General features: G+C 41.0%; 1 long non-coding RNA gene across 1 annotated transcript in view; it reads right to left on the reverse strand.

Annotated features, from left to right (window-relative positions):
• LOC144216616 (uncharacterized) overlaps window positions 1-7,494 on the reverse strand; it is a 33,548-nt gene extending 26,054 nt beyond the window's left edge. Inside the window, exon 1 of the long non-coding RNA XR_013330700.1 lies at window positions 7,380-7,494. This is a non-coding gene — a long non-coding RNA (uncharacterized LOC144216616). The remainder of the gene's footprint in view (window positions 1-7,379) is intronic.
• Between the last annotated feature and the right edge of the window lie 4,714 nt (window positions 7,495-12,208).

Genomic DNA, 12,208 nt, shown 5'->3' on the forward strand with positions numbered 1-12,208 from the left:
TTTAGTCTTAAAAAGGAATTAGCACATTCTCATAAAATGTGTCCTTTTATGAATCTGACCTTTTAATCTTTATCTGATTATCATCAATATGCACAGAAGGTTACATTACAGATTAGATGTCTAAGTTTGCTTTCCTAATTACATTTTTTGTAATAATTACACATACTTTCATGAACACCACACGCACACATATACACAAAAAATTATTTCTACCATAAGACAGATCTAGATTTTAATTCCCAGTTTTACCATGCATTACCTGTATGGCCTTGGACAAGCTACTTAAACTATGATTCTCACGTTCCTAATCTTCAAATTGGATTGACAGAAGTATCTATGTATATCATAGTTCTGAGGATTAAATGAGATGGGCAGTATCTGGTATATAAACTTTCAATCATTATTAACTATTATCCTATCTTCTAATTTCAAGTTCATTTATTCAACAATGTTTATTTTTACCCTTATTTTTCAAGGTTCCTATTGTTTGAACAACCAGGGGATGCCATTTACTGAGGTGGAAAAGACAGATTAGAATTTGTTTTGGGACAAGTAATTTTGCGGGTAAGAAATGATCTGCAGAGGCTATTAAGGTGATATATGAGCATAACTCAATTGTGCATATATCTTCATATACACATGCATACATTTAGGTGTATATAGCTACATAGGAAGACATGCAGACCCAGAGAAAGACACAGACAGACAGAGAGAGGGAGAGAGAGAGATGGGGGGGATAATTTTCTAAATAATCCCAACTGATGATGGATGACTAAGGACTATTCATTATTCTTTGCTCTTGAAGACAGAGATTTTACCTTATTTATCTTTCCAGTCCCCATAACACACACCACCATCTATCACCTCCATGTGATAGAGTATTCATATAATTTTTTTACTAAATTCTATTAGCACTTTGCCTGTAGAGTTAGCTTGAGAAATAATCTGGAGACGATCTTTAGAGCTCCCCAATATTCCACAGATTCAGTTACACCCAGGTCAGCCCATGCCTTCCATTTTCTGAGTGTTCTAAATACCCTTCTTTGCTTTTTCAATATTGTAATAGAACAGGGAAGAACTTAAAATGTGAGTATTTTCTTTGTCTCTAAGGCCAATAACTTCTATTATAATTTGGATAAACAAATATGTTTTGTTACTGATTAACACTTAATACTAATTAACATTTATAACTTATTAACCATTTTCACAGTCATTACAGATACTGGTAAAGATGAATCCTTGAGTTACCATCATTGTGCCCATATGATGCAGGAGGAAACGTGCTTAGAGAAGTTACACATGTAACCAGCAGCATCAGAGTGAAACTCCAGCTCACGTCTTTTGCCTCCAGAATCTGTACAATAATAAAAGGTGTGATCGAGGCACCGGCTTTGGGGATGTACATAAATAAAGTTACTCCTGATTCTTATTACCATAAATAATTTGAAGTGACTCTACATATTTCAGAACTTCCGATTAAAATGCTTTGGTAATGTCCTTTTAAAATGTGCCATCTGTAGGGCACTTGGGTGGCTCACTTGGTTAAATGTCCGACTTTGGCTCAGGTCATGATCTTGCAGTTCACAAGTTCAACAGGCTCTGTTCTGACAGCTCAGAGCCTGGAGCCTGCTTCAGATTCTGTGTCTCCCTCTCTCTCCCCAGCCTTCCCCCTGTGCTCTGTCTTCTCTCTCTAATAAATTTTTTAAAAAGTTTAAAATGTGTCATCTGTGATTCTTCAGCGACTTTCACGGTGGTTCTGTGGTTTGTTTTCAATATATAAGTTATGAATTCATAATCAAAGTGGAGTACAGTGCTAGTCAGAGAAACGCATCAATGGGCAAGTCTTCCATTAAAGAAAGGATTTTTAAGTGTTCTTTTGGCTAGTTTATTATAAGATTTTTGTAACTAAAATTATTCCCATTATAGCAAGCTGATACTTAATATATCTGGTTGAGAAATTAGTTTGACTGGCATACTGTCTTTACTCATAAACTCATGTAATTAGGCACACAGAAAATCACATTAAAGAGACTTTCTCCCCCCTGACACTGAAGAGCTAAAAATTAAGGCCTCCATTAAGAGCAACCTCGGGCTGCACGGAGCCCCCGTCCCAGTTCCAGGAAAAGCCTCAGACTGTTCAAGGCTAAAGCCATCCTCGGACCGCCCTCAGTTCAGCTAATCAAAAAACATTCCTATGGTTTGAGTCAAGGCTGGGAACTGCAGATACAAACTAGCCAGTCACTCACCACTTGCCTGAACCCCACGTGGGCCCTTTGAACTCACCTCATAATTGGTCATTTTCAAAGGATTCTCAAAAGTCATGATTGGGTCCCACCAAAAGTAATGAACACCTCACAGATACTGAGTGGTCAAAGCTGTTACCAGGGGTGCTGCTGTACAATTGTAATTTGTGCTTATGTGATGATGCTACATGTACTGTAACACCCCCAACCCTTACTCCTTAAAAACCCTGTTCGCTATTGTTCTTGGCTTCACCTTGCTGCCACTACACCGGTAGGCAGGTGAGCCCCTGCTCGAGCTTGTAATAAAGACCCTTTTGTACTTGCATCAGTGCCGGCTCCTTGGAGGTCTTTGGGACTCGCAATTCGGGCACAACAACACCATGCAATTGACATCCATGATATAAAACGAGAATAAAGTGATTGGGTCCATATTTTCTTCCAGTATTATTTAAAAATATAAGCTTAACTTCTAGCCAACAAGAACTAACTTGAGACAGAATGGGATGGTATTAACATTAAGCAAATGAAGCTTCAATCTTAATTCTCAGGATGTGTTTTCACAAAGCAGGGTGTGAAAATCCCATGCTCGATTTTTCCAACTGAAGAGAAAGATACCTTGCATTTTATTTTTTTAATTAATTAATTTTTTATTTTTTACATTTATTTATTTTTGAGAGACAGGGAGAGGCAGAGCACAAGTGGGGGAGGGGCAGAGAGAGAATGAGACACAGAATCTGAAGCAGGCTCTAGGCTCTGAGCTGACTCTGAGCTGTCAGCCCAGAGCCCGACGAGGGGTTCAAACCTACAAACTGTGAGATCATGACCTGGGCTGAAGTTGGATGCTTAACTGATTGAGCCACCCAGGTGCCCTGATACCCTGCATTTTAGATAGCAAAAAATAACTCCAGAGACTGTCATGCAAATGAAGAAATGTATACACTATTGGTCATTACAAAGACGTGTTCAAATAATTCTGATTTGTTAATTCTGTTCATTCTTTTTGACCTATGGGTTATTTAAAATACATGAATATTTTTCTACTTCCCTTTTATTTTTTATTACTAGCTTAATTCATTGTGGCCAAAGGTATAGTCTATGATTTCAACTCTTTGAAATTTGAGAATTGATTTTGAGGCTCTGTTACTAATAACAATCATGGAAATAGTATAACTTTTTTCATGAAATAAACATTTATTGTGAAGAGGCCTTCTATCTCCTTTCTTTTCTTTTTTTTAAAGTTTTTTTAAAGTGTATTTATTTTGAGAGAGAGAGAGAGAGAGAGAAAGAGATCGAGTGGGGAAGGGGGAGAGAGAGAGAAGGAGAGAAAATCCCAAGCAGGCTCTGCGCTGTCAGTGCCGAGCCTGATGCAGGGCTCGAACCCACAAACCATGAGATCATGACCTGAGCCAAAATCAAAAGTCAGGCACTCAACTGACTGACCCACCCTAGTGCCCCTCTTTATCTTCTTTCTTTTCTCTAGCTCACCTTCTTCCACAGGCAATACATACATTGCCTAAGACAAAGCAAAAGAAATTGTCTCTTTACTTACAAAAAAGCTAACATAATTACTCCGAAAGAAAATGTAATGATTAACAATGACCAAGTCAATCTCATGAAAAAAATCCAGCTTATATCTCATGTGAGTCCATATGATGGGTATATTCATGTAGTAAGAAGCTGCTGACATGGACAGATTTCAGTTCTGAAATCCCACTGCAGGGTAGTGGTATCCTGGACTTCATTCTTGGCAAATGGGTTTTCCCCTGGCACTGTAATGCAGCGACATGAAATTGTGCTTTCATTACCAGTTAATGGACTAGCAATTATCCTAGATGCTGTTATTGATGATCTGAGCCTTTGCGAGGATTGTCTTTTTTGGACAGCCTTTGATTAATGGCTCTCCTTACTAACAATAGCAAACACATGTTTAGTGAGCCTGCAGCCTGTGCTAGGCATTACAGAATTACATATCATAGAGGTATTTAGTTCCTGATGTGTAATGATGATTCCCTCTAAACTTTCAAGGAAGAAAAGCTAAAATAGATGGCACAAATGGACCCAGCTCAGGGGAAGCTGAAAAACTCCTGTCATTCATCTACTCTTAAAAGCTTGTAAAACACTTTCTCAGACTTCTGTGGTCTCAGGATGGCTTTGGAGGCAGGTATTATAATTGAGATCTTATAGTGGTAGTAACTCAAGTTCAGAGATATTAAGTGAGTTACCCAAGGTCCCTTTAGTGGTGGCAGAGAAGGGTAATGGGGCCTCATGAAAGGACCAACGTGTAAGAGAAATTCATACCCAAATTCTGTGTATCCTGCCTGCCATTTCCTAGCTCTGTGACCTTGGGCAGGTTTCTTAACAATGTCTGAACTGGTTTCCTTATCTGCCTTGGCTCTGTCGCGGGGTTGCAGATAGCAGTGAATGAACAAATAGGTGTGGACCTGTCTACAACCTGAAAAGTGTGTTAGTTACATTATTGGTCTTTGGGCAGAAGGTGGGAGATGGCAGCATTGTAGACCACCACATTCCAAGTCCCACAGAACTGCCCTTAACCAACATTGCGGCATGAACTTGAGTGTGTTACTTAAACTCTCTGAGTCTCTGTCTCCTCTGTTGTGAAATGTGTATCATAATACAACCTTGTGGAGCTACCGAGGTAAAGCTCAGAGCACAGGACCAGACTCTTAGGGGGCACCCCAGCCTCTCGCTGGCCCCCAGCCTCATGCCGCTGTCAGGACAGCAGCGTTGCCTGAGAGAGCACTGCATAGTCAAGCATGGAAGAGCTCCAGTGGACTATGTGGGTCCCTGCACGGATGAGGAATCTGAGACCCAGAGAGGTAAACAGACTTACCCAGGTCACAGAGCTAATGGCAGAGTTGGAAGCTGAACCTAATTCTGGTTTCAACTCTAGAAGTCTTTTTCTTCTTTTGACAATATTACAGCAATCTCAGTAATAGCATTATTTATACCTGTCCTCACCTTGTGAAAGTGATTTTTATTAAGAACCCATAAGTAGGGACACCTGGATGGCTTAGTCAGTTAAGCATCTGACTTCGGCTCAGGTCTTGATCTCACAGTCCCACGTCTGGCTCTGTTTTGACAAGGCTGAGCCTGTTTGGGATTCTCTCTCTCTCTCCCTCTCTCTCTGCCCCTCCCTGACTCACACTTACTCTCACTTTTAAAATAAACAAATAAACTTAAAAAAAAAAAAAGAACCCCAAAGTAAGGATAGAGAGCATTGCTAGAGCGGGTGAATCAAACCTGAATTGTTCTACCTCACATATAGGCAAGTATAGGACTTTAAGGATAGAAACGTTTCTTTTTGTGTCTTGGGCTATTTTCTGTAACAAAACCACAGGGGTTATTCTGTCTCTGTGCCTGATGTTTCAACTTGTGCTCTCTTAGAAATAAGTCATCCACTTTTAATGTGTACGTTTTATTTCACTCTGAAGTCCATGCTGCTATTACTCCAGACACTTGGGTGTGTCGTCTGGTGTCGTCTGAAAGACACAATGGAAAGAGCCTAGCGCTGTGGCATCAAGAGGCCCAGATTCCGGTTCCACATTTGGTATTAACCAGTTGTTAGGCCTTGTTAGAAACATATCTACCACCTCTCTGACAGCTCTAAAGACCTTAAAGTGCATCTGAATTATTACTCACTATATTAGTTTTCTATTGCTGTTGTAACAAATCACCATAAATGTAGTGGCTTTAAATAACACAAATTTATTTTCTTATAGTTCTGGAAGTCAGAAGTCTGAAATGGACTGATGGGGCTAAAATCAAGATGTCGGTTCCCTCCGGAGAGTCTCGGGAGAATCCATTTCTTTGCCCTATTCCATTTCTAGAGACTCTGTCTATATCCCTTGGCTCATGGCTCCTTCCTGACATCCCTCCCGTCTCCCACTTCCATCACCGTATCTCCTACTTCTCCGTCTCACTTCTCCGGTGTCCCTCTTAGAAGTACCCTTGTGATTACACCAGACTAACCTGAATAGTCTTCCTATCTCAGAATTCTCAAAGTCCCTTTTGCCATATCTGGAAACATGTAGCAGTTTTAGAGATTAGGACGTAGGCATGTCTGGAGAGACAATACTCAGCCTACCACAGTATTCGAAGTCTTCTGTGAGGACTGGGGAATGGAGCAGGAAAGAATGAACTTGTTTTTTGCAACTTCACTTATTTCTTCAAATCGTGAGCAGATGACAGGGAATAGCGCACATAAATCAGAGACCTAGAGACCTAGATTCAAATCCCAGCTATACCACTAACTAGCTGGGTGACCTTGGGCAAATAACATAACCTCTCTGTATCTCTGCTTCCTCATCTGTAAAATGAGAATACTAACATGAGTGTGTGTGTGTGTGCTCACGCGTGTGTTGGGCAAATAACATAACCTCTCTGTATCTCTGCTTCCTCATCTGTAAAATGAGAATACTAACATGAGTGTGTGTGTGTGCTCACGCGTGTGCTTGTGTGTGTGAAGATTAAATGAGATTATGTATGTTGAGCTATTTGCACAATAACTAGTCATGGTCTCAGTAAATGAGGTGATCTACCAACACTACTGGAGCCCAGGCCTTGTTTCTAATTTGCTGTGTGACCTTAGACAATTCCCCCAGTTTTTCGTTTTTAAACATTAGACCTGAGTGCCGAGTTAAATTTACTGTACTTTTCAGCATTAGTCTATACAAGATATCACTTTTAATTTTAATTTGTTTAAATTTTTATACTCTTATCTCTTTCCCTCTGGTTCTCATTCCTATCTCCTCCATTGCCTTCTCCACAAACACTTGCTAATGTGTTTGGTATGTGTCTTTGGATTTGAACACATTCTTCTAAAATATACACTGGGGCTCAGTAGGTTAAGCATCCGGCTTCAGCTCAGGTCATGATCTCACGGTTCATAGGTTGGAGCCCCACGTAGAGTTCTGTGCTGACAGCCTGGAGTCTGGAACCTGCTTTGGATTCTGTGTCTCCCTCTCTCTCTGCCCTTCCCCCACTCTCACTCTGTCTCTCTCTCTCAAAAATAAACATTAAAAACTGTTTTAAATATAAAATAAAATATACACTATTGTGTAACATGTGTAGAAGTCTTTAAACGTTATGCATTGTACCATAGAGCGTGTCTAGTACCTTTTTTTCCTCTCACGGTTGTATTGTTCAAGATTCGTCCAGCCCAGCGTATGTCAGTTACCTCTCCGTGGTGACGGGCATCTACAACAGATGAACATCTGTTTGCATGCATTTTTTTTTTTCTAGGAGAGAGAGAGAGACAGCGTGAGCAGGGGAGGGTCAGAGAAAGAGGGAGTCACAGACTGAAACAGGCTCCAGGCTCTGAGCTGGCAGTCAGCACAGAGCCCGACGCGGGGCTCGAACCCACGAACCGCGAGATCATGACCTAAGCGAAAGTCGGACGCTTAACCGACTAAGCCACCCAGGCGCCCCTGTTTGCATGCATTTTTATAGACGTGCAAGGGTTTTTCTGGGATGGACGGGCACTGGTTGGAAGAAAAGTCATGGGTTCAGTGTTGTCAGTGCTCTCCAGAAAGGCCACACCATTTCTTCTTCCACCAGGAGGACAAGCATTTCTGCTCACTCCTTTTTTGCCAGTGCCTGTTGTTGTGTGACTCTGGTCTTTGCCATCGGATGGGTACAGAGTCCTAGAATTTATTTTTTACTTTCTTTGAGCACTAGTGGTGTCAAACATAGCATTATAGTCTTGCTGGCTTTCGGGTTTCTCTAGTCTATGGATACTCATTATAAAATTTACACGGATAGAGATTCTTTGCTCATTTCTTTTTGGGCTTAACTAGCTTTTTGTCATTGTTCTTCATTCGTGTACTGGTGTTTCTCGAATGTTCTAAATGCTATTTATTTGTTGGGGTTAGATATTTCAAATTCCTTGTCCACATCCTCATCCTTTGATTAACTATACCTATGATATATATTCTAGATACGTTCTTTGTCCAATCACCTGTATTTTAATAGGTTCTTTGGATGAAAATAAACTCAATAATTTTCCTCCTTATGGTGTATGACTTTAGGGTCTTATTCAAAATTTCCTCCCCACCCCAAGATAACAGAGATACTCTCGTATGTTTTCTTCTACAGAGTCCTTTCTCCTCATAGTTCCTTAAACCTTCCAAACCCACCTTTGTGTATGGCATGAGGTAGAGATCCAACTTAACTCTTTCCCATCTACTGATTAGTTTTCTTACTACCATCTCACAAGCCACACACCCTTTCCCTGCTTCTATCATAAGGCAAGTTTCCATATGCACATGGATTTACTCCTGAACTCAATAGGTCTGTGTGAGCACCCATGTAAATATATAGTACATGTTAATTTCTAATAGGCAGAGTTCTCTTTTCTATACATAAAAATAATGTTTGGTACTCATGAACTTTTATTCTTCCATATGCTAAATTTGTTGAAGTCTCCTAAAATTTCTATTGTAATTTTTAATGAAAATGACAAGTGTAATCTTTGATACTTGGCACTGGATGAGACATGAAAAGTAACGCACCAGAGAACTACTTCTAGCATTTACTACAAATTATTGAGGAATCAAGAGTGCATTTATGCATAGGGACTGGGGATTATCTTTGGAATATAAACAGGCTTTTTGCTTAACCTACAACTGCAGCAAATAGTGCGGTGTTGTGAGCATGTCTCTATCACCATAATATTATGGTATTTGAATACCACTTTATGCAGTTTTTCATGTACAAACACAATGGCAAACAGAAGCTCCCCACTTCAGAGATTCTGTGGCCACTGATCCTTTCCACATAATGTGAGCCCTGTGGGCTAGCAAGTACTTTCTAATGCGTCCAAAGCCTTAATTCTGAAGCAAGAGATCAAAGATACACTTTAGGGGATGTGTATCCACAACTACCTAAATATTTATTTCACTCTGGAAGCACCGTTATTTAAATATGACTGTATATACAACACAGGACTATCACACAAAGGCAGATCTCTATCTCTAGGAACAAATATTCTGAAAAATGCAACTGTGGAGAGGTATTAGCCAGAAGGCATTTTGCTCTAAATAGAGTTGGCTTGGCATAAAATTTTGGAGCAGCCACATCTGCCTTGAGCACCAATCTCTATAGATACGGGTCCATTTCCCATTCATGTGTTTGCTCTCCCATTTTTCATATTCTTGGTCTCACCTGCCCCCGTCATTTGGGTCTCAGGAAGGAAACTAAAACTCACCCAGATCAAAGTGTAATGTATCCATAAGGCTCTCCCAGCGATATTTGCATTCGAACAGGAAATCTCAGTCTCAGACTAAAGATGTGGTTCTGCAAAGTGGGCAGTTATCCCTTTTGAAGCCCCTAAAATTGTAATTCACATTCATCTGGGCACAAATGAATCTAAAAAAGTGTACTGTAACCAGATTGCCTGTAGCGACTAGAAACTCATTGTATCACTCTGTCATTCTGCCGGCCCAGCAGCCCAGCTTTGCTGCGAGACTGTGGGACTGTCCGTGAATGGGAGAGGGGGTTGTCACTCCTCTCCCCCCTCCTCTCCTCTAGGCTTTGTGCAGGATAGTGAGGAGAGGTCTGAGCACAGAGTTCCACAAAGTCTGTGTGACCTACCTGAGCACATCCTGGCCTTACTGGCTCAAAGCCCAACCAAGAGAGGGGAACTCCGAGGGTCGTACCCTTGGATCTGTCCTAAGTAATTACAACTGCCTACAAAAATACATCATCTGCAAGGTATCTGGCGTTCTCAAAGCAAAATTTGGCTTTAGTCAATGTTTCTGAAAAGTAACCAGTCACAGAAGAGGCTCCTTCCAGTTAAATCAGTAAATTCGCAAGATATCACTTCACTACTACAGTAGTTCAACTGTAAGGAATATGATGGTTGTTTTGGTTGAATTTCACTCAATATGATTCAACTTAAGCTTTGAAAAAAAGCTTAGGTCAACAATTAGTCAGCACCTTGGTTTCTGCCAAGTGTGGACTGAATTTTCCAAAGTCCAGTTGGGGCCGGAAAGAGCCAATGCAATAAAGAAAGCAAGGGGTCATGCTGAGTTCAGCCCAGGATTTGGGGTGTGCTTTCCAGAACTCTGCCATTCCATGCTGCCCATGGATTAAGAGGGCCAAATGATTAACAAAAGTGTACGTATGTGTGTGTATTGGAGACACAGTCAACCATTTCAAAAATGCCCTGACCGACAAGAATGCATTTCTCAACCATGGATCAAGGCGAAAATGATCACACTTCGTAGCAGATTTTGGACATGCACTGCTTGCTTTTGGTGAAAGTTCCAGAAAATTAACTGTGGGGCTGAATAACTTCTACTCTGTCCCTTAAAGATAATGACAATGGCTTATTTGTTTTGATTCCCTGATATGCAGCACAATGCCCAGCACATAGTAAGTGCTTAATTGACATTTGTTAAATGATGGGATCACACCAACAGACTAATGTAGGGGAGCAACTTCATAATCTGGCTATGCCACGAGGCTCCTCAGTGTAGAAGGATGTGCAGATGTAAGTGCCATGGAAGAAAAAGCCTTCTAACTTATAGCCATCACTTCTGTGCTTAGAAATCAGAGAGCAAATCACAAAAAGCCACATATTAATTTATCACACAAGATAGGTTACCACCTGGCATTGGGTCCAAAGGAATGTTATTTAGGACAGAGGGGAGAGCAGAAATTGGCAGGAGGGAAAATGTCTGGGGCCTAAGGGCAGAGAAGAGAGAAGAAGGTGCTTTACAGGAAAAAGGGATTAGAATGCCTCAGAGGTCAGAAGGGACAGTTCTAGGCCAGTAGATGATGGTTCTGCCCTAGTGGATATTCAGACTTCTGGGCCTGTAGGACTATGAGAACAGGTAGGCCTCACGGACTTACAACCGTCCAGAGAGCAGTGAGCAAATGGTCTTGTTTTTATTCAAACATTTAATACAATGCAACATTAAGAGGAATGGTATGGGAAAAAATGAAACCCACAGACAACACATCAAATTTACTCTCACCATGATAATTCTCCCTTTTTCCCATTAGATGTTGACAAGGAAGCTCTTGTCTTGAGCGTTCCCGCCCTGTTCTTCTACTACCCCGGCTCCTGTTATCAAGGAAATGGAAGAAAGGGGTTTTAAGAGGAAAGCCAAGGGCCCTGGATAATAAAACTCTGGGGAAAAGATCAGAATCAACATGATTGGAGAGGACGGAGGATTCTCTGCCCCTTTCCCCATTCGTTTTTCCCATCCTATGGCTGGTGAGGGGCTATTGAGACTGCTCTGTAGTTATGTGACAAGGGGTCATGACCAGTGACCCCTTGACCCTCATGACCCTCATGACCAGTGAGGGAATCGTGTTGTTGACGAGCCCCACTTGTGCACTGTAAGGACGTGACTTTGCCTTCACATTTCAGCCAAGAATGGCAGTCCTGGGCCTCAAATGGACCTATGTGGTCTTTTTGGGTTTTACCACAGGCTTTTTGCAACTCTGTGCTTGATCTCATTTGTCTAAAATGGCACACTCATTGCTTTCTGGGGTCTTGGCTCTCCCCTGGCCCCCAGGCTTCAGGGACACACATATTTTCTTGCTACCCCTCCCCCACCACTCCACTGCTCCCATAAAATCCTTTCCTGGATTGGGAAAATCCTCCCTATCCTGCTTACTTCATCTCTTCATCCTCTGATTGTAAATTCTTTTTTATTTTCTCTCCTCTACACGTCTAAATTTTCCCATGGGTTCACATTTTGTAAAATAAAACCTGGAGACTATTGCTTTGGCTTCTGCTATAGACTTCTCCAAAACCAATAAAACAGAGCCAGCTATATGTTTGAAAGAGGGAAAGGAAAGAAAAAATATAGGGGGAAAAAACCCTCATAAATTAAAGGTTTAAAATATATTTTTTCAAGTCCATATTTATTTGTAGGTGTTTTGATCCCAAATAATCATAAAACATAAAGGCATAAAACTTTGGGCATTTGAAG

The sequence above is a fragment of the Crocuta crocuta genome, unplaced genomic scaffold, assembly GCF_008692635.1.
Source record: "Crocuta crocuta isolate KB4526 unplaced genomic scaffold, BGI_CrCroc_1.0 scaffold48, whole genome shotgun sequence".
In the NCBI taxonomy this organism is placed as follows: domain Eukaryota; kingdom Metazoa; phylum Chordata; class Mammalia; order Carnivora; family Hyaenidae; genus Crocuta; species Crocuta crocuta.